Below are 23,295 nucleotides of genomic sequence, written 5' to 3'. Positions count from 1 at the left end.
AACACTAACTAAGGTATAAGGATGGGTAATACCCTATCCTCTCTGTCAGCCTTTATCTGTACTGGCTCAAATCGAATGAATATAAACATCTCTCTCTCTTCATCTCCTCTCAATTCGTCATTTTTCACCCGGAAATTTTTAATACTTTTAAACTTCCCGTATAGACACAGCTAGAGAGAAATAAGGTTAGTATTGGAGAGCTCCGTGAGCTTTAACGCTCCACGGTTTTGACCTATTGACCTCTAACTTCCCTTTTTGGAAAGCCACGCAATACGCGTCTCCCTCTCTACTACACTTTTTGACAGAATGGCCGCAACTATACTCCTCAGCTCGGAGGTGTGGGGATATATTACTAGAGGATAAAACCAATAGTCAGCTAGGGATGAAGGGAACTTGGTATATAGTATAGAGCGGGGGGAGGGGGTTTGCCCTTTGGTCCTTTTTCCATCGGCTGGGATAAAGTAAAGGATGGCGGGAATATACGAGCTTAGTCACCCCTGGAGGTTTACCGCTATTTTTCAAAAATATCGCCGGGTTTTCCCTCCGATACCAGTAAAGCTCCCCTTCAAATTTCGCTCTTTTTCCAAACGGTAAAACGCTCTAAGCTTCCTCTCTCTCTCTATCCTAGACTCACTCATGGCCCATAGACATCTAAAACTGGTCATAGACAACTATGATCCATCCGTAATTAATGATTTAAAAAGGTATCTGGAAGCTCAAACTTTACAACATATTTTCGATATCTATGGGTCCAACTACAGGTTGAATCAAGAGCTAGTTACCCCACCTATTAGTAACACCCGTGCCACTAACTCACTCTCTCTACGGCGAGGAATAAAGTTTGCCTTTTCAGTTGGAGGACTGCTGCATGCAGAGCCACACACGTTGAAAATCAAATAAAGATTCCGCGAAAGAGCGGGAAATTGGCGATAATTTTTACCCCAAAAATCCGTAGGTTCCTTAGATTTGCGAAAATCCGTTGAAAAGGATCGAAGCCCCATTAGTTACGCCGTTAAAAGGGGGAAGAAAATTGGATGCAGCCACCCATTTCGAAAGAGGGAAAATAAAAATAGAAAGAGGATTATAAGGATTATAGATAAATCAAGGATAATTCCATAATAATTCGAGAAGTACTTGGCTCTCTCTCTCATATAGAACTAAATACTTAATTAAATACCTATATATAAAAACGGGAATTAAATCAGGATTCGTAAATATTTAGAAAAATTAATTATTTTCATTTTTGGTTCTTGGAAAATCAAGTTTAATTTCAACTTCTATATAAGAATATTAAAAAAAAAGTATTTAAATTTTTGAACAGTTAAGTCTTAATAAATTAAATTCATTCGTATATGTAGATAGAAACTAGCTAGTTTGAAATGTCTTCAATGATAAAAATCTTTTTTAAAAATTTGCAAGCGAGGAAAACTTAATTAAAGTCAGTTTCGGTGCGGTGAAGTAAATATAGCATCAACGGCGTCTTCTCCGCCAAAGAATCCTGGGAATTAAACTCAGAAGAATTTGAAATTTTGGGGAAAAGTTTTAAGAAACTTTGTCAAAGGTATAAAATGTTTGGTGTTTACTACCTTCGCGAGATCAAAGAATAGTATAAGATGCGGTGTGGTTTTCTATTCATACCATATATAAATGCACACTCGTATAATCTTCCTCCATGTCTATACTACTATGTACAGGGTGTTTCTGATTAGTTTACCATAAATAAAGGGGGATAAATTATTCTTTGGGAAATAAAAATGTAACTTCTATCTCCATTTTGAAACTGTCCGGGCCACTGTTTTCGAGTTAAGATTATCCAGAGTATTTCACGGATGACCCCGTTAAATTTAATTAATAAACTGATTAGACAATGATTTCTAATTTAATTAATTAAGGGGTCATCCCTAAAACACTGTAGATAATCATAACCTGTTTATGGTACAGGCCGTTGTGGCATAAATGTAACCGACTCAACATTGATTTCCCATATAGAAGTTACCCAATGTACATCGGTCCTACCACTATACCAACACCCTGCATATAAGAAGATGAGGACTTGGTCCATTACGAGAGCTAGAGAGAGAGAGAGGAGAGAGATGGCGTACTAAAACCCGAACAATATAATCCTAAAAACGACCCTTAATCCGATTATGGAATCAGGATTTTTGCGCTCTAGATAAAAAAAATGTACTTTTCCTCGCCCGATCCCATAGATTTTCCTTTTTTTCTTTACCCATCATTCTGGAATATTAGAGCTAGGGATAAAGAAGCCCCAGAAAAAAAGAAGAAGTGGGAGAACAAGGTTAAGCCTTGGCCAAAAAGAGCGTCAAAATTCACTGGAACTTGATTTGATCCAAAGACGCGGCCGAATATAAAGGAAAAGATGTTAAAAAAGGAAGGAGGGTGAAGGCTTTAGTAATATTCGATTATGCCGCCGAGAATTCCAAAATTACTGATGTACTTTTTTTCTATTTTATTTTATTAAAGGTTAACCAAAAGCGGAAGTTAAAGGAGTAAAAGAAGAACTGAAAGACGTAGGCCTATGCCTACATAGCCTAGTGACGTCAGAAGCGTCTTGTCACTCTTTCAGGAAACGGAATAAAAATGCTTTTTTTAAGGAATATTGAAAAATGGGTGTGAAAACTTAATGCGTACAAGATAACGCGAGGAACAGAAAATGCCTGGTAAATCTCTATAAATGGTACAAGATCTTCTTATGTGTACGCTCTCTTATGTTATTTCCGCTGGCGCCAAGAAGCAACGCAACGCTGCCTCTAGCGGTGCTTCTTTTCGCTAGGGAAATAAACCCAAGATGGTGACCTTTGCTTGTCTACTGCAATTAATGCAATGGTCTATAGAGATGGTGGCCCTATTGAGGCGACAAAGACTTCTAGGGTAATTTTTTCTCGCGTCACCCTTCTCATTCTCCATCTTTTTTTCTTTCTTTCCCATATACCAATTACATATCAACGAGCCGCGAAAGCCAAATCTCTCCGAATTTCTTTTCCATCCCCTTTTCGTACTACTTTAGTACTTTTTTTTTCATATAAGCCGATTTGCTTTCTGGGCAAGGGGGTATGAGCTAAGCCTTGGAGTGAGAGAGGGCACGCCATGCGATGGTAGTGCTAAGCCTTGGAAAGAGAGAGAAGGGGGCAAGCGGGGGGATGGAGATTGAAAAGGCTCTTTTAGCCAGTTCGTGAGCGAGAGTCGAGGCGAACTCAATTAAGACCTTATCGTCGTCGTCTCCAAAGTTCGCCCGTACAATCTTTTCCCTTCTTTCAACTCCACTTTTTTTCCCCTCTCTCTCACTCTCGTAGTCTCGTTTGGGTTCTCTTTGACCTAATTAGCCTTTCACATTTTTTTATTCTAACCATACTTAACTTAAGCCGGATTTAAAAGGAGGATTAATTAAAGATAGTTCAACATAAATTCAAAGCCCCAATCAATCAATACGGATTTTACATGATTTGAAAAGAAAATGGTGGGGAGGAAGATTAGTTAGTTAGCTGTTGACTGCTATTGACTATGGAATGTTTGTTCTACAATAAAGGGGTTACAGAAACTTCAGTCCGTGTTGTCAGGTCCTCTACGAGTCAAGTTGGTCAAATACTGATATAAACCGAACTGCTAGCCTTTAACTCTGCCATCTTTTGACTCACCAACGGCCTGGCAACAGTGGAGAATGGGGAAAACCCTCTTCAGTACTCAGGGTGGTCACCAAAGTGTTTAATTTATTATTTTAAAATTCCTTCCTTGACTTTTACATGTTTTTGCTGACCGTCTAGAGCAATTAGTTTTTTAATGTCCACTTTTATTTGTAGAAAATGCGGATTTGTGAATGTTTAAGAATTTTTATAGTACCATGCATGATTCCCAAATTCCCTGAAATTTCCAGGTATTCCAAGTAATGTTACAACACTGTTCCAGAAATTTTTCCTTCTGAACGCGACTGTTAAAAACGTGCGCGAGAAATTCAAATATATACGGTTAACCCTTTCTTTGTGCCTGGTATGAAATATATTTCAAAAAATTGACTTAGACATTTTTGCTTTCCCCAAAAGTTGGGGTTTAGAGAAAGAGAGAGATGAGTAGTTCCAGAAACGGTAACATCCCCGGGAAAGAGAGAGCTAGAGAAAAAAAGGGTGGAAGATGCTGCGAGATCGGAAAAGAAGAAGAAAAAAATATAATATTCACAGTGTAATCTCAAGGGAAAATGAAGTAGAGAAAGAAAGAAAGTAGAAAATAGAAGCGAAAGGGGCAAAGTATGAAAAAGAAAAACTTTCTCAACAGAAGCATCCTCGGTTTTCTTCTTTTCTTTTATACGCTAATGGCTCCGTCCCTTTTACACACACAAACGCAAAAAAAATTATTCTTATATAAAAGAGAAAAAGGCGGCAAAAGAAAAAAAAATGCTAAAGAAGCTAGCTACTATACTAAGAAGAAGAGAAACAAGAAAAAAAAAAATATATCTAGAAATATATCTATATGACGTCATATATGACTACCAATTGGAAAACTATAGTATGCCGCAACGGATATAAATATGCGCATATCTTTAACACACACACTTCCCAGAAATAAATTAACAAGAAACTATCTTTCACCATGGACAATATAAATCCTTTATCCTTTGGGGTATTAGGTATATCAAGGTCAAGAACTCGCTGTTGAAAGGTAGACACGAGAAGGTAAGTAAATGATACGTACTCAATCAAAAATAATATATAATCACTTCGGGTTAATGCTTTTCCGATATCTAAACTTCTCAGCAAACGAATATATATATGTAGAGGGAGAGAGTGGGGGGAGGGATGAGATATACAAAGTTGCATTTTCCGCAATTTTTACCTTGTTTCCTTTTCTGCATAGCTCTTTGCGCGGCGCCACACACAAAGAACAAAAGTATATATATATTTATATTAAGAAATATATGTAGAATGATGAATGACGTCTTACGTTTTTCTCGCTATAAGCGTCGTCGCTTTGTGCAATTTATAATATATATATATAAGTAAGAATGTTGCAATTTCCTTTGTGGTGCAAAATATATATATGTATGGAATAGTAATTCCAGGTCAAGCTCTCTAAATGATATAGTGCAGATACTCAGTAAATCTCACTAAACGTGGTAAGGTAAAACTATTCTATTTGGGTCTTACTACGCAAGGGGCTACTTGCTAAAAAAATATCTGTAATCTAGGCTCTTAGAATTGCCACGTTTTTAGGCCCAATGTTTACTGTTATAATTTCCATACATAAATATATTGAGAATAAATATTAGTTACAACTTTTTTTCACACAAGAGTTGGAAGGGAGGATTATAGTAACCTTTCCCCTTGCAGTTGCAGTTGGCAAGTTCAGGATAAAAACCGAAAAATAAATAGAAATATGTATATATCAAAATAAAAAATTGCGGGAAACCAAATTTGCCTTTCTCTTTCCAGGAAGCAAATATATATATATATATTTATATATACATAAATATATAAGTTAACTTTCTCTACCCTAAAAACTTTCCCAAAATAGATAGACTACACTATTCTCTCTCTGAAAGAGAAAACTCAATAACAGAAACCATTACAAACGTAATAAGGAACTCTCTCCATCTCTCGAGAAACAAAAGGGAAAAAAACCCTTTTGTTTTTGATATTTTTTCTATCCATCTCTGAGTATTAATCCGTTGTTATATGACCAAAGAGTAGACAGTTAGATAAAGAAATAGAAAGGTTAAGTTAAGTATTGGTTCCAATTGGGAAGTCAAACATTACTAAACGTATCTAAGGAACTGTGATACCTACCTTAATGAAGTTATATCTCAGACTTTTTACCTATTTTAGTGCGTATAGGATGGTCGCCATGTTGGGAGCGTTGGCCATCTTGAAATACTGATCTAACTAAGAGGTATTAACTACTCACTTAACTATGAACTTTTCAGTGAATTTCTTAAACTCTCTATTTTCACTGACGTTTTTGGATAAAACCGAAAGAATCATTGAGAGAGAGAGAGAGAGAGAGAGAGAGAGAGAGAGAGAGAGAGAGAGAGAGAGAGAGAGAGAGAGAGAGAGAGAAGGGTTAAGCGAAATTATACAAAAATCAATCATTCGGCTTAATGCGATTATAATTATGATTGGTTCGAATCCAAATCTCAAGTTACAGTTATATGTTTATTCCATTTCGCTATACGGTTTCTTCTAAGAAATCTTTTCTTTGGGGTCCTCAATTTTTCAAGCAACTTAAGTTTATTTCCACTCTGATGTCTTTCCGATCAAATGAAAGACAGTCATGGATGGGCAACGTTTTGTTCTTTTTTTTTTTTTTAATAAACGAGGGATCAAAAACAGTAAGGTAATATTTATAATAACCCTTTTGAATTAAACATTGAAAACTTTAAATAAAATTCCAGCTTTTCAATGTTGTCGGGTAAAGCTGACTAACAGGGGTAAAACACTTAATGTATTTTCTACGAGCGCCTGTAGAAATGTGTTTCCCTCAATACGTTAATGAGAGAAAACCCTCTACCAGGGGCTATGGAAAAGACAAACTATTTAAAAATTATTCATTAAGTTAATATTAGCATAAAACCGGATTATTTTCCACGTGTAAGTCACACTAATCTAGGTCACAGAAAGGGTTAGACGAGAGATAACATACGAAATGTTGGAGGGAAGAAAACATCAATTCTGTAACCGGATGACATCTTTTACTTCGTTGTCTGGGACTGTATAGGTTGGTTTGAGGGTCTAAACAATGGCAAAAAGTTCGCATGGCCGACTACAATTAATGATACCCTTTTCGTCGACGTGACCAAAAATTACGCGCGCAGTGAGAGAAAGAGAAAGAGAAAGAGAGAGAGAGAGAGAGAGAGAGAGAGAGAGAGAGAGAGAGAGAGAGAGAGAGAGAGAGAGAGAGAGAGAGCGAAAGAGGGAGAAAATTTTCTCTCTGTGGCTGTACCGCCACAACTGGAAAAAGATATTTTTCTAGTTATTAACAAAGTCGAGTTTTGACAAGAACCGGAGAAAAAGGGGTGCGCTAGACGAGTAAAAATGGCGTATATAGGAAACGGTCTCGGCGGTGGTTCGAGACCCAGGGAGCTATAGGGGTTGCCGACGGATCGAAAAGTCTCTTTTTATTACAAAAGCGCTTTCGCGTGAAATCCTTCTCCTCCGCCCGCCCACTCGGTGGCCCAATCCGCCCAACCCGCCAAGAGAAAATGCCCGATTAAAGAGGGGGATAAGACTAGGAAGGCCGCCTGGCCTGGGTAATAGGGGTTGGGGGGGCAATACGCTATTATCCTCGAATGAGGAGGCGAAAGCGAGCTCACGCATGGAGAATCACGTGACGCCATACCCTTCTCTTCTCTTGGAAAACGCTTATTTTCTCCGAGATTGCGCCCCGATATACCCAGAAGAGACCCGACTGAGCTGCGACCCCGGCACCCTATCCTATACGAGGCTTTAAAAGCTAAGCCTAAAGATCGACGACCCCCCCTCATTTCTGTACCAGTATAACAACAGAAGGGGGAAAAACCCATCATTTGAAAGATTAGTTTATAGGAATCGCATTGCAACATTTTTGCGGCAGCTATAAAAATCCTAAGAATTGCTTAATATCCAAATTATAAATTTACTTTTCCATGCAGCAGGTCTTTTTCCCCCCAAGATAATTTTTCATGGTAAATTTGATTTTCGTCAGAAATAATGTTATGAGTTTAAAAATGCATGTGAACTTAACCAATACATTACTTCCTGTTGTAACATAGAAAAATTATTAAACCAGTATGACATTCTCTTAACTTTTATGACATATTTAAAATCCCCTGACATCATATCACGCAAATTTTCAAATTAAACCAGGTCAAGACGATTCAACTAGTAACTAAATTCTCTACACAACATAAATTTCAAGTTGTACTTGGAACGAACAAAACGTAAATTACCAAATACAAAAACCACTTATCACTTATCCATACACACTAAAACTTCAAGATAATGAATTTCTAGCTAAACCGAAATGTGTTAGAGAGGAGTAAGGAAATACGGGAGCGATCTGGCGCAAGAGGCGAGTGCTAATTATACGTTGCCATATCAACCCTTTTTCCACCGAGAAATCCGGAGACCGCCACCATGGCCTCCGCTGCTGGACCAAAGAGACTACACCGCTCAAGCTAGCTAGCCCTAATTCTTAAGAAGGGGTATAGGAAGGGAAAGAAGCTAAAAATCTACATGGTACAAAAGAGGAGGGAGAAAATAGCGCGGAAAAGTTGGTCGCGACTAATTAACGGGGCAAGAAGTGGAACAGTAGCGGATGTTAGGCGATATAGAAGAGGACATTTCTACACCCCCCCCCCCCGCCCCTAAAAAGAAGGGGGAGGAGTCTTGAAAATATATCAGGCTATTAGGGGGTTCAGCCGACGTCATGTCAGTTTTGCCGGAACCTGCCAGAGACCCACCCGACCAGGGTATAAGAGCTACCCCATGGAAGTTCTTCCTCTTAAGCTACGACCTTTTACCGGCTTTATAGAACCGCGTACTGACGTGATAATTGCCCGAGAGCTCTTAAAATATAGTAAATGACTAAAACTACTCCCATTTTCGCGGTTCCGCACGCTTAATACAGTATAATATACGGTTGGTTATCTTCAGTTTTCAAAAACTTAACGGAAAGAAAGTCAAAGACGACCCTATGAAATATTAAATCAAAAAGTTAAGGATATAATAGGCCTACTTAAAAAAACAGAAATGTTCCCCCTGCAATTTCTATAAAATGTTTTGTTACTTCTTTCTTTGTACGGTTGGTGTAATGTTACGTCATGTCAGAGAAAACTAGAAAACTTACAAGGAAAAATAAAATTTCGGAACTAGTAGTTGATAATATTTCTATCAATCACGTTTCCGTAAAGATCAAAGGTGCAATACCGCCTGCCTTTTTACAGATTATGTAACGGAAGTTGTAGAGTCGCGTATACACGAAAATCGGAAGTAAAAAAGGAAAGAAAGAAAAATAAAAGGAAAAGTTTGAGAACAGCTAGCCTAAATAATTCTTCCTTTGATGTTTTCCAAACCTCCTTCCTTGCATTCCCCATATATCACTACAAGCTGCAAGCAAGTCAATTCTATATAGTCTTTCCAATTGTATTATAAAAGGTTTTTGACCTAAAAATCAGTTACAATTCATATACATATACTTTCCGAGGTTCTTTGATTAACTTTGTTACGCGCTGTCAATGTAACAAATTTGCAATTTCACCCAAAATTACTAGTCACTTCTCCTTGCTTTTAAAAAGAAAAAAAAAGAACAAAAGTAAAACGTGGGTCTGTGGGAAAGCGTTAAACAAAAGTATATATATAAGAGAAAGAGAGAGAGAAAGAGAGAGAGAGAGAGAGAGAGAGAGCGTCCACCGGTGTCGATTTATCATTTAAGGTCGACTTGATGCAGAAACGCGCAGTTGAAAGAAGAACAAAAAAATGTGGGAGGGGATAGGGCAGGGCGAAGATTGTCAACTCCTCGAAATTCGAGGCTTTGGACCCCAAAAACCAAAAGCTACGCGGGAGCACGACCTCGCACTTTTTAAGCCTCAAAAGACTCGGGAATCCACTCGACCGGAGGACTTTCCCGCCCGAATTCCTCGCAACTCTTTATTCCTAAAACCAGAACCCCAAAAAATAAAAATGTCTTCAATTCTACCAAGAATATTGTCACCTTCACGTTGAAATTTATATACCCTGAGCAGTATTTTAGTAGTTTATCTACAGTTTTCTCATAAGGGAATTAAAAAACTTCATGGTAAAACTAAGGCGCTTTTCCGGCATGCAGTTTGGCTTCATGCTAGTGCATTAAAGACACTAAAAAAGCGTCCTTGGCGATTAAAAGGATTAAAAAAATGGACGCCCGCTCCCGGGGAAATAGGAACATCTAAATAAAATCACTATGCTTCGCCGGAATAACGTTAAACTTTAGTGGACTAAATCCCGCCAGCCTTCGGTAGTAAAAGGGGATTTGAATCTTTCGGGACGATATTTCTCCGTAAATTCTAATTGGAACTGAGAGATGGCGAGCTAGCTAGCCGTTAAAACAAAAAATAACTTTATATTCGCTGGGATAAACCAAACTTTCGGTAATTAAACTTAAAGCCCTCTCATCCTAGAACTAAATTGGATAAATTTTTCCTTCCATTCTCGGCGATACAACGTGTAAACTCCAAACTGTGTTATCAGAAGTTCGTAAAGTGGTGAACAATCTGGACTTGAAAAACAGCTAGTCAAAAAAATTGAGGAAGCTAATCTGTCCCATGGGTTATTTCCTTGGCGCCAAGAGGCAACGCCAGATGGAGCTCGATAAGGTTATGAAGAGAAAATGGACTCACCCTAGCTGCTATGCTACGATGCTTAGGCCCATGCTACTGTTGCTCTTCCATAGCTTCATGGTAACTACTTCGAGTTCGATGTTTTGAGGTGGAAGGTCGGATCCTTAGCCACTAATTTCTCCATCGCCTTGATGACTGCTTTGAACACTTGGACTTGTTGTCTGTTTCACAAAATAGATAAAAACACGTCTACTTTAACACGATAAAAAACCTCACTTATGGTTATATAATATAATTTGGTTATTTCCATAGTGCCAAGAGGCAACGCTGCAGCGGAGAGGCAAGCCAACTCGCACTGCCTCTGGCGGTGCTTCTTGGTTCGAGGGAAATAACAAAAAAAGGTGTTTGCTTCTCTTATGGAATTAATGAAATGCTCTATTACAAAAGAATATTAAGGTTCATGGTGACTGACCTAGATTGGGGAATTAAAACACGTCTAATTTTACTTATGTAAGAAACAAAGTACCCTAAATATAATCAAACTTAGTTAAAGTAAAACTTTTGGAGCCAGTAGCAGCTCTTATAATGTACCTCCACTACATCCCCATCAAGTTAGGTCTAAATTAGATTTAGCAATTTCGTATATAGTTCCGAACCGAGTTTCCCCGGAAGATATTCTGGGAATATTCGGAAAAGTATTAACCCATTTTATAAATTCCGTATAGAACGATTTAAAGTTTTAGATAATGGGCATAAAATGCCTCTAAGTTAGTTACCCCTCAACCAATACGATCGAAGTAGAATTACGTAACGTGAAACGGCACCTGTTATCTCCATTCCCCTTACATATATATACATTCGTTCAATTTGATTAAACGAAAGAAGGCCGGGCAATCGAGCTAGCAAAACGGGAAATTTTTAAAAGGCCATAAGGCGTAAGTAACATGGAAATGAGGTCAAAAACTAAATAAAATTATGCGCCGCGTGGTGGACCATACAGGCTGGCCATTTTCAGTTAGAAATAATTTAGGCGTAAAAGTATTTAGTCCCCGTCGCGAGTACCAGCACCAAAATTCATAATTAAATTAGCCCCTCATCAATTATCCAGCTCGACAAGTTTCTTAAAACAGCGGGGAGAGAGTGTTGTGTCGTTACACAGTCTTTACGAGAAGAGACTATAGCTGCGGGGGGAAGTTATTACCAAAATAAAGGTGGGCCTAATACTGTCAAGTTTATTAATGCGATTAAAGCCAGGGGCTTAAAACGTTCAAGAAATGTGGGCTGCTGCCCAAAAAGATAGACCCTTTTAATCAAGAATACGGGCGGTTTCAATACCCCGCTATACCTTAATTAACACTAATACGACAGCAGGTATTCTAAAACAAATCGAACCCTCCCACATAAATCTACATAACGACCCTTGAAGTATTTACTTCAAATAAAAATTATTTATTTCACTTAAACCTTGCAGAATAAACAAAATAAACAGGTTAAAAACACTTGCAGCGCGTTCCATTAAAAGAGTCCATCCTCTAGGTTGTTGGTGGTGAAGGGTCCCCGGGTTTTAAGCCGTAAGAAACGTGACCTTTTACTAATATTTCTTTTTAAAACAAGGGGCAAGGATTATACGAGATCGAGCGTCAAACCCATACACCAAAAGCGAGTCAGTGAGGGGCCAACAACTACGGTCGAAAATAGCAACCGAGGTAACCTGACGAAACTAAAAAACTAGGTGAAGTGAATAGCCCCAGTAAAAAGGATGGAGGATGGTTTGATGGCGCGCGGGTTCCTCTTTGGCTCTTAGTGGACTTGATGGATCCGACAGGCGGTTCACGCCTTCTTTCCAAAAAGGATTATCCTCATCGCCAACACCCTGGGTTCTCCTCTTAACCGCGTCAATCTCGATTTACACCGAGCTACGGGGCTAATTCGCTCTTACCGCTGCCAATAATCCCGGTGGTTACTCGCATTCAGACTCTGGTCAACTCCGGGTGACCGACCTATAGGCCACGGTTATTCATCCTCCTCATCCAGGCCATACACCGAAGAGGGGGAGGATATAGAGTGGGAAAAATTTACAGTGATAGAAAACAAATACTTCGTAGATGGGCGCCACTTTACTCGCGTATCCACACCCTCTAGCTATCGACATTAGTTAAAGAAGTTTATGATGAGAGGCAACGTTATTATCTTGTTAAGTTTCTATCTCTCTCTCGACAGGGGGGTTCTCATCCAAAAATAAGTGAGACTTAAACAGCTAGGGTTCCTAAAACCGATTTCCCTGACATTTTCCAGGTTTTTCCCTCCATATATTTCCCTGATATTTCTTGGTACAACTCCACCAGCTGGTGTATTTTTTTTTTTTTGGGAGTAATAAATACCGGATTGGTAATTTTATTTTGGGGCAACACCTTCAGAGCAAACTTACTCCAGCGTCACAAATTACCCTGAAGTTTCCCTGAATTTTACAAACGAAATTATAAACTCAGGGCCCTGAGTTCTCTCTGAATTTTAGTCCATAATTTATTACCTGGTTTAAAATAATGATAAAAATCTATGGGAAAATACGAAGAATACCAACTTCAACACAAATACTGTGCGAATCTTTAAGATATTTACTGTTCCCGAATAGTACAAAACAGTAAATAAAATAATCTTATTACAGAATAGAGATATATATATAAAAAACAACATCAAAGACGATGAAGGCAAAAAAAGAACCATCAGTCACCATTTATAGTATATATAAGTTTTATCCAGCTGGTTTGCATCTACAGATCCATCTTCATTTTCGTCATCCAAGAGACATAATAAGTATACGATATCCGAAAAGAAGGAATGAGAGAGGGAACCAAATCGGCCTAAACAAAGATCTTAGTTTACTAAAAATATAGAATTTCCTTTATAGATCGTACGATATCGTATAGCGGTTCCATCTACTCTACAGTATAGATAAATAGATCGATCGCATCTCCTTAGAATCAAGGTCCCGAGGAAGGATAACCCAATCTTTCCTTTCCTTAAGACCAAGGTCTATAGCTAACCCTTTTTAGGGTCCCTTTTATTTAATTTTTTTCTTTGGTCCTCTTTCTGTTGCTTCTTATCCTCATCCCTATACAGGGTGTTTCTGGTAAGTCTGCCATTAATGAAGGGGGTAACATGAAAACAGTGTCCCTGGTGGAAAAAATGAATTAAGATAGAAGTTACATTTCCGACCCAAAAGAATAATATCCGTAATTTATGGCAGACTTATCAGAAACACCCTGTACAACGAAGAGTGTTTTCCTCTCTCTCAGTCCTCCAACTAGCATCCTACTACGTCTTGATCTTATTTCCGCTAACCCTAATGTATATAGCAAGTTATTCGCGAACCGATCGTGAATTAAGTTACAGGCTAAGAGGGTTGATTTCCTATAAGGTTGGTATGTTTTGCCCGAATTAACTCGGTATAAGCGAAAAGGATATAGCCTCTAGCGTTATTCCTAGCTTAAGACCAAAGGAAGAAGAAGAACACGTACACGTAGAGGGCCCGGATGTAAGGAAGGGGATATATAGAAAGGGTCTAACTTCTCGACTAAAAGCCTAATCAAATCGACCAAAAAAAATGAGAAGCCTCGAGACACGGCTACTCTATTCCGGTTCGGTCCGCTCTTGTCCACCCCAATGTATACGTTCTCGCTTTGACCAGTAATGACCAGCTAGACATTTTCATAGATAGTATAAATACGTTTAACCGGACGAATTAAACATCTCTACGGCGAGACAAATATTATTGCTAATATCTATGAAGTATACACTGCAGACTAATAAGACGTCTTCAAACACGCCCTTTTTTACAGTTTTATCAAATAAAGTACAATACTTTTCCTCAGTCAATACAACCTTGGCAAAGGCAGTCTGTTAGCTCGCGCGAGAATTCGGTAAAACTGGTCTATAAGAGAAAGTAAACTAGGAGAAGGCAAATGAGATTTGTGTCGAGCGCTATTCATTTGCTAAGCCTGACATTAAAGTATAAACGAAAGTTGTAGACGCATTCAAGGAAGGAGCCAAATAAAAAACATACAGAATTATATACGTTAAACAATATATTAAACTCGGTCCATTAATTTCATTTCTTCGTCTATACTGAAGCAGCTCAGTAAGTTTTTTTTTTCTCGTTCGCTTTCGAACAAGGCCTGGTTCCAACGAATTTTACTGGTCGTTTACTATTCTAGTAAAAGTAAATAAACGATGAAAGCTAGCTAGAATAAGAAAGTTTCTTTTAGTTCGGAGAATTCTAGATTTACACGCCACATTACATAATGCGCCGTAAAAATCGGAAGGAAAATTCCGGTAGTGCAAAAAGAAAGGGAGGAAGTGGAAAGCGTGCGCCTATTTCCGCGGGATCCTCAAAATTTTTCTTGGCTCCGGGCGCCTAATCGGCCAAAAATGTAGATAAGTCCGAAAAGGCAGAAAAAAGAACGGAATAGATTACACTTGAGTTTCCGAGAGAGATTTCGTTTGGTAAAGTTATAAGACCGAGGCTTAAGAAATTCTACAGGATTTATAAGGCGTTGGAGGAACAGGAAAAGTTTCTGAAGATATTTAACCCCAATGATTTATGATAATCACCAACCATTTTCTAAGGCGGCGTTCCTGGGACAATACCGTTTCATCTCTAAGTTTCTAGATTAAGTAAAAAAAAATCCATTTGAATCTCTGGAGTGTAATTTAACTTAAAGTGGAAGGGTTTATTATAAACCACAAACTAATATATATTATAGCACCTTTTGTAAATATTTGGGGAGTCATATCATGACATACCTGCCCTTTAAAATAACAACAACCCATAGAACACGAGGTTTGGATAGTTTTTGGGGCGGAAAATTCGGGTTTAATTTTGGAAACTCATTTCGGTCTTCTCATTCATTCTAGAACGGGCTGCGAATAAAAGGTGACAAAAGGTGCCTTTCTAATTTGGTCAAATTAGGTCTCCTTTCCTTCATTATTTTATTAAGTGTAGCTAGCCGTGTGACGATAGTAGCTTGGCTATTTTTACTCTAGGCGAGTAATGAGTTACTAGAATAAATCCAAAGATGGATAAGACAAACGTACTTAATATCTTTTAGGGTTAGCTAAGTAGACTACATTAAGAACTACATTTCGTAAAATAAAACGAATTATTTACCCTTTTCACTAAGGTGTTGTCGAATGCCAGTAAAATTTAAGTCAATATTTGAGAAGTAAACTTGATTAATTTCTTCCAATACTAATTTCAAATAAAGATTGAAATAAAAAATGAGAAATAAATATTCCTTAGTTAATAAATTAAAGAAGACTAAGCCAAAAAGAAATTTAATAAAAAAAAAAAAGAAGTAAAACTTGGTCGAAAGATGAAAAGACAAAATATCATCACATCAAGGAAGGATGAAGCGAAAATCTTGGAAGGAAGTAGAGAGATAAGGAAGATGGGAGGAAGAAGATGTGTTCCTGGAAACTCCCTTTCTCTCTCAGAACTATTCTTATCCTTAATATTGAAACCTTCTCGGATGAACAGATTAAATCAAAGCCTTAACACGACCGGCATATCCTAAGCATTCACCGGGTCGATGATATCATCTTAGTGTACCTCTCTCTCGCTCTCTTTCATCTCCATCGCGTTCTCCCGTATTGCCCAATTATTCATTAGAGGAAGCGAGGACATCTTCGGAGAAGGATGAAGATGAGGGCAAGGAAGGAAAAGACGGAAAGAGAAAGAGAGAGGAGAGAGAGAGAGAGAGGAAGAATCTTCGATTGCGAGAGCGCGGCGTTGCCCTATCGTTCGTCATTTCAGCTTGAACGACAACGAAAAACGGTCAGGGAGGAAAAAAGCGACCCCAAATTCGCCGACCAGAAAAGTTGGATCGTCGCTATATAGCGAGCGGCTCTTGAATCTCTCTCCCTCCGTCCGTCAGTCTCTTTTCTTTTTAACAAGGGATCGGTATATAGGGCAGCAGCAGCGTTCATGGTGCGATGGTCAAAGACTAGCTCCCTGCCCAAAGAATAATAGACAAGGTGATGTCGCCGGGAAAATGGACGTGGATCAAACGTACAATATAGTAATCATGTCAAAATTCGGGGAAGGATTTGCTGGCTTGAGTTTGTTTTGTCAAGGCAATTTTAAAATATAGGCCGAATTGTTGATAAGTGTCAGAAAAATTATTAAATAACACAACGCCTAATTTATTCCTTGACTTCTGTTCCACGAAAATAAAGCTATTTGTATAAAGAAACACCTTTTTAACAATATCAATAGCTCGGTGGTACACGGGAGGGTTTTCGGGGGGGAGGTACACATAGAAGAAAACTAAGGAGGATGATCCGTGAGGAGCGTGACCACGAGAAAACAAAGACACGGACGCGACTACAAGAATAGAACTATAGCGGCGGTACATGAAGGAATACCGAATTAGCTTCCTAATTCTTCCTTTGACCCTGAAAACGACCACCGCTTTTTCTTGTATGTACGTACATCTCCTCCAACTCTCTTTTTCTCTATCTTTCCTTCTTCCTTTGAAGAAAGAGAAGTGTGGAGCAGCTTACAAAAAGAACTATATACAGGGAATGTCCAGGGATAAAGTTTTAGCGAGGCAAAGATTGAAAAAGAGTGGAGGGTAAGGTGAAGGGTTTCCGTCATTTATCTTTTGGGGAATACCTCCTACGCATTTAAAATATTTTTACTTTGCTGGTTTCCTAGACTACGGGCAACCCTTTTCCTATAACAAGGTTTATGTAATTCTGGGAAAAAGGAAATAATTTCCCATGATATTTCCATGTTTTATACCATAGTCCGCCTGTCTCTATCCCATGTATGGTCTTTTTAGTTGAAGCTTCGCAGTTTTAGGTAGCTGTATTGCTAGAGGAAGTACCATTGAGGATCCTAGGAAGTATATACATCACTTCCTACATACCCGAATTAAGCTACGACACTACCAAACTAAAAAAACAAGGACACCACCAAATTAAAAAAAGCGCTAGAAATTTATAATAAAAGTCAAATTGTTAGTTACCAATGACGCGTAAAGAAAAGAATTGAAAATTTGCTTAATTACGTTTAACAATAGAACAAGGAAAAATGTTAAATCCTTGGGGAGATGAAGACCGAATTAGAAAAGGAACAAGAAAAAAAATCTTTTCTTAAGAATTGTCAAACCCGTTTTAATTGGGTGCGTATTGCTGCTAGGGTTCAGAAGGAAGCCTCTGATAATATTTTATCTTTTTGTTCGGATTCAGAATCTTCGGAGGAAGGAAAAAAAGGGAAAAACTGAATTAAAAAAAAAAATAAAATAAATTAAAACGAGATAAATTCCAGAAATTCAAATTAATTTCCAAAGAATATTTTCAATGCTAGGGGCTTGGGATTTTAGAATCGAGTTAATTGGGGCCGGCCCCTTTTCAAGCCCCACACATTCCTGCCCCCCCCCCCCTACCCTTAATCCAAGCATAGAAATAAACCATCTCCCCTCATCTCTAAAAGCTCGGGTTCTTTCTAATTATGACAAAATTTGAAAAGAATCTAGGACTGGAAAACTGCAAATCCTTAAAAAAAGATCGTAATAAAAGATAGAGGAACCTAAATGAAGGCGAACTAAAAAAATGTGAAAATTATAAATGAAAAATAAAATAAAAAAAGTTCCAATTTTTCGTTCATTTCCTTGACAATCGCTGCTAAAAACCCGAGTCGCGAAAAAGGCGGGCGGGGTGTTAAAAATACGCCATCTTCCTCACTCTGTATAAATGAGTGCTAGAAAAATTACATAGATATATTAAATAAATATATTTAAATCTAGCACCACTAACGTTTGACCTAATAACAATAAGCCCAAAAGGGGAAACGCACCGTTTTCCCCAAGCTATCAAGCTAAAGAAACAGTATCTACATCTTAAGGTATATATTTCTAATATCTATGAAGATGAATATGTGGAGGAAAAGAGAAGATACGAGGTGATGGGGAGTATCTCGCATTTTCATAGCCACCAGCTGTGAAAAGGTTCCGACTTTCAAGCCAAAGTAAAAAAAGAATGTACAACGGAGAAGGAGAGAAAAAATAAAAAACTTCAACAGAAAAGAGAAAAATTGCAAAAAATGGATAGTGAGATCCGAGCGGAGTTTTTTGAATTGCAAATCACAAACAGAATAAGGGAGGGAATAGAGAGAAAGAGAAAGAAAGAAGACGAAAAAAAAGGAATCCGAAATATATATATATAAAAAAAGAGTTTGGTTTTGTGTTCTAATGTGGGAAAGAAGAAGTTTCGCATCTGTCCGCTGCCTGCCTTCCTCCATCTATAGAAAAGGGGGAACTGGAGGATGGAGATGGAAGGATTGTAGGAGGCTGGAAGAGGACTTAAAAGCGAGGAGGGGGGTGGGAGAAACGCCCGCTCCATTGCTTTTACTACTACATCTATAGTATAACAATGGTTTCGCCTTATGTCCCTCTCACCCATAGAAACTCTCCCTTTTCCTTCCATAAACGGATAGGGGATGCCTTCACCAAAAAAAAATGGTAGTAGGCAAGTTGGCCCCTCTATTTTCTACTTTAAAATAAAAAAAGGTTGTCCCCAGAAAATATATTCGAGAACGGTTGGGTTGGGTTGGGTAAAGTAACATTAAACACCTAACCCAAAAAAAAGGAAGCTTTTTTTTTTTTTTTTTGGAAAAAAGACATTTTTAAATTCGTTTTAGTAAAGAGAGGAGGTTAGCAGATAACAAGTATACAGTAGTGTTACTTCGATTGTTAAATTTAAATTTGGGGAATAATATTTACAGTAAGTTTCAACCTATTAATTTACAATACAAGAAAACCTAAACAATTTACAAAATTTATCAAACGCCTATAATCATGCTTCACCCCTTTAACTTTGATGTATTGCGTGTGAAACATTTCTACAGGGGCTATGGGGAAATACATTACAACTCGAACCCCTATAAGTTGGCTATCCCGCTAAACGCAATTTTCAAAAAAAAAAAATAATTATAATTTATGTAAATTAAAAATAAACAAGATATTTTAATTTTAATAATTTTTAACTAAATCCATCTATCAAAAAATTCAACGTGGCGTAATAAGCGCTGAATTTATAATTTTTTTATTTCAAACCCAGTTTAATTAAAAACGACTTTTTTCTTTAAAAAAAAAAATCCAGTTTTCAATCAAAAAATTTTTCAACGCCTACCGAAACATAAAAAAAAATATGAAATTGAAAAAAAAAAACCAGAGTTCTTTTTTAATTAAATTTAGTCCTGGGCATTCCACGCATAATTTTATTATTCAAAAGCAATTTTTCTTAATTTTAAAAGATGGAAGATGGGGGGAAAATTTCATCCGTTGAGAGCGTGGGATTTTAATTTCTAAATACTGGTTGCGGCGCTTAAACTTTGGGAAACGAGCCCGGTTTCCTCATTTTTCCGACAGTGGAAAACGTTTTATCTCTTCCTCTAAATTATAAATAATGTTTTTGGATAATATTTCGCTTTAAATTAAGCTTCTACGTTAGTTGAGGATAACGCTAACACTAGAATGTTTTCAACAAACAAAATAAAACCCTAAAATTATACATTGAAAGAAAAAACAATTTCGGGCAGATTATAAAAGTCATTATTTTGAAGTAATAATAAGTTATAACCCGACATTAATTCTCAAATTAAACTACAAACTTAATGTTACACAACAGGCTTCTATAAAATTTTACAAAGTTTTGGAAAGCTACTACAAATGGAGGCTAAAATGAACTACTCGAATCACTCACGAGCTTATAGCTAGGTAATTACCTAATGCGGTAAGCCTTGTACTTAAAAGTTAAAGCCTAAGTAAGAAAATGTTTGTGGCGTCAATCTTTAATCCCTAACCATAAACATGCCTTCTAAATGGAATTACGTTGCACGATTTAATGGTTTTCAAACATTAATCTTAACATATCTCTATTGGGAGTGGTTTGTACTTGTAATGTACCCACCCAAATCCGTCTGTATCTCGCATGACTTAAGTATAGAAACTCTATGGGCGTCATGTCAGAGTACAACACGAGAAATAAAGCTATGAAAACACGCTATTCTTGATTTTAAGGACACAGTGATACACGGCAACTAGCCACGCCCAAAATCTCTTCCCAGAAGAAAGAAAGAAAGAAAGAAGAAAAATGAATCAAGAAACAAACCCTTTTAAAGAACCATCGCAAAATCAGAGTTAAAATTTAATACGTATAAAGGTTAAGTGTATTTTGTGTTTCATCTTTAAACATGGCGCGGAATGATAGGTTAAGGGAAAAAATGCCTTAGAGCCAGAGATGTACATTAAAAATACATGGGAACTTCTCTAGAAATGTAACAAAACGGAAGTAGTGAAAATATATCGGTCATAACATAGACGTTTTAGGAAAGAAGACATTTGGAAGATGGTGCATGCACCACGGTTCCAGAATCCATTTAGTTTGTACACTATCCCGGAAATGGGAGTACATTTTTAATTTACAAACTCTCTAGAGAACCGTATTCCGAAAGGACTTGAAAATATAGCCCACCAAAATTTAAAATCATCTTGGAGTAATTAAAGAGGAAGATGTGAAAGATAATGTTAGTGAAACATTTCCGACTATACATAGCTCAGAAATGTGAGATTATGCACGTGTAACTATATTTAAATTTTAAATTAATTCTTCCTTCACGTCATTAGGTTTAAAACACACGGGGGTGAATATGCACAATACATAATCGCTTATGTAAAACTCCATAAGTAAATTCCACCATTTTACAGTCAGTGATATGAGAAACGTTAAAATCCGTTTGAAAAAATTTCATCCCCATATACGGTATACAGGGTGTTGCATAAAGGGTGGGATAGTTCTATTGGAAATCAACTCCGGAGTCGAAAATGTGTCTACATAAGTTGTGATTGGAGTGTTTTACAAATGACCCCTTAAATTTAAGTTGAAAACTGAAGGACAACATCGACTTAAAATAGTCCATGCCTATAGAACCAACTGCATACCAACACCCTGTACAATAATGGGATCTGGGAATACTTATAATTTATGTACCGACTGTATTACATAAATCACGATAAGCCTAGAAGTAGTATAAGGTCTCCTTCTAGTGGTATGATGATACGACTGCAAATATATTCTAACCAACCTCCAGGAAGGGATAACGGGGATGGGGGTGTTGAAACTGGGCTGTAAATCGAGGTGTAAATCACTAAAGTATTTATATTAAAATATAAAATCAAGGGAATCTCGTTAAAATATATTAAATATGGCCGTGTTGAATCTAGAAATATTTCCGGTTTAATAACTGGATGAAATCAGTGGGGAATTTCACGGAATCTTTGAATCCCCAAAAAATCCTCAAGAATTTAACGAAATCTTTGGGAAATTCCGTAAGAAAATTATCAATAAAAAGATGGGAATTAAGGGAAATTTAACTTAAAAGGAATTAAAAATAAATGAGGATGGTGTAGGCTAATAGGCAATTTCTCGTAGTTGTTATACCCTCGGATGAAGGGAAACCTTCATACATGCCGCGCATGGTTATATCGCCGGGAGGTAGATAAAGAGAAACGTACGTCAAGAGAGAGAGAGAGAGAGAGAGGGGGGGGCAGGAGGTGAGTCAACCCCTGCTAGGTATACAGTATCAAGAACGCGTTAGAGTATAAGTTGCCCAAACTATATAGTAATTCTTCCTGAAGGCCTATTATAAATATAAGCTTTCTTCTCAAGTAGATCCCGCTTCTGGCGCCCTCTCTCTCTCTATTTACCCCTGTTACTCCACCCCTGTCGCGATTCATTAATAGATCAGGTGGTTTAGTATTAATACAGAAACAACCTTAGGCTAATTCACAGTTTCACAATGGAAGAAATAGAGAGAAGAGATGGAAAGACCGGACGCAAGGAGTCCAGTCTAAATATTAAATTCCTTATTTTCTGGGATTAGAGGATTAAAAATATAGGATTTATAGGAATTATATGACCGCTAGGCTCCCTAAAAGCGTCTAAAAACTCCTAGACTTTCCAGGCTTTCTGTAAAATAAAAACTAATCCTGCCTCATCCACCTAATCTACCAATGGCGCTCTCTCATCTCTAGGTTCATCGATAATTTATCCCAAGGATGGAAAAGATGAGAAGCTGTCTTTCCCGCTAGCCAAGTGATTACGCGAAGGATGCGGGGCTATGAACAGAAGGACATGGAAAAGGGGACCGCCGGGGATGTTGGTAGGGGGGGGGAGGATACACTCTCTTTACTTTTAGTTTCCACCATCAGTGGATGGGATGAGTTGTCCCGGCTATGTCCCGCGGGACCCAAAGGGCGACTGACGAAGGCTGCTGAGCGTCGCGATCGACGGAGCTATAGCTTGAATCTCCGGAAACCTTTGTAGAACCGCCGCGCTTATAAGTTTTGGACCCCGGTTCCGTTTAATAAAAGGGAAGGTCAACCATCTCCCCTTAAGGTTTGTCTTCTCCGAAGGGAAGAGAAACGGTGATAGGAAGCTCGAGAGGCGGGGTGCTGCATGGTGAATGTGTCATAGAGAATTGACGCTCCGCGGCTAGAGAAGGGTGCGGGGGCATCTGAGGACCGGACCGGGCTTAAATTTCCATCATTTGTTTATCGGCACGTGATTCGACGCTGTTTCCCAGTGTCTTTCTAACGTCACTGAACTTTATCGCGTGAGAAGTTGGTACGGAAGAGTCGAGTTCGCACGGATCGTTTACGACGTACTTCTCACCCAATAATTGCGACTTTTTGTTATTTATTAGTTAATTTAATTTAGAATATTTATTAAGGTTCGGTTGTCTAGGGTTTTTATAATTTTGATTATTAAATGTCAGCATTGGTAAATTAAAAATACGGGAACATGACTCGGGGAATTAAACTTGGAACAACGTGTTTATTCAAATAATAAAAACAGGAAATGGTAATGATTGCCTCGTATGAGGTTTAACATAATAACTTATAATCTTAATAATTCAAAAACAGTTTCTTATT

The 23,295-nt window shown here is 37.8% G+C and overlaps 1 protein-coding gene across 1 annotated transcript in view; it reads right to left on the bottom strand.

Annotated features, from left to right (window-relative positions):
- Positions 1-23,295, bottom strand: part of LOC149661914 (uncharacterized) — a 205,479-nt gene that overhangs the window by 134,007 nt on the left and 48,177 nt on the right. The window contains exon 2 of the mRNA XM_089843471.1: positions 10,361-10,521. The gene's annotated coding sequence lies outside the window, so the exon portion shown is untranslated. The remainder of the gene's footprint in view (positions 1-10,360; positions 10,522-23,295) is intronic.

The sequence above is a fragment of the Phalangium opilio genome, unplaced genomic scaffold (genome assembly GCF_054372755.1).
Source record: "Phalangium opilio isolate 3A_F unplaced genomic scaffold, DU_Popi_V2 ptg000070l_1, whole genome shotgun sequence".
Taxonomy (NCBI): domain Eukaryota; kingdom Metazoa; phylum Arthropoda; class Arachnida; order Opiliones; family Phalangiidae; genus Phalangium; species Phalangium opilio.
Note: the sequence above shows the minus strand (reverse complement) of the source record. Positions and strands in the feature narration are given on the sequence as shown.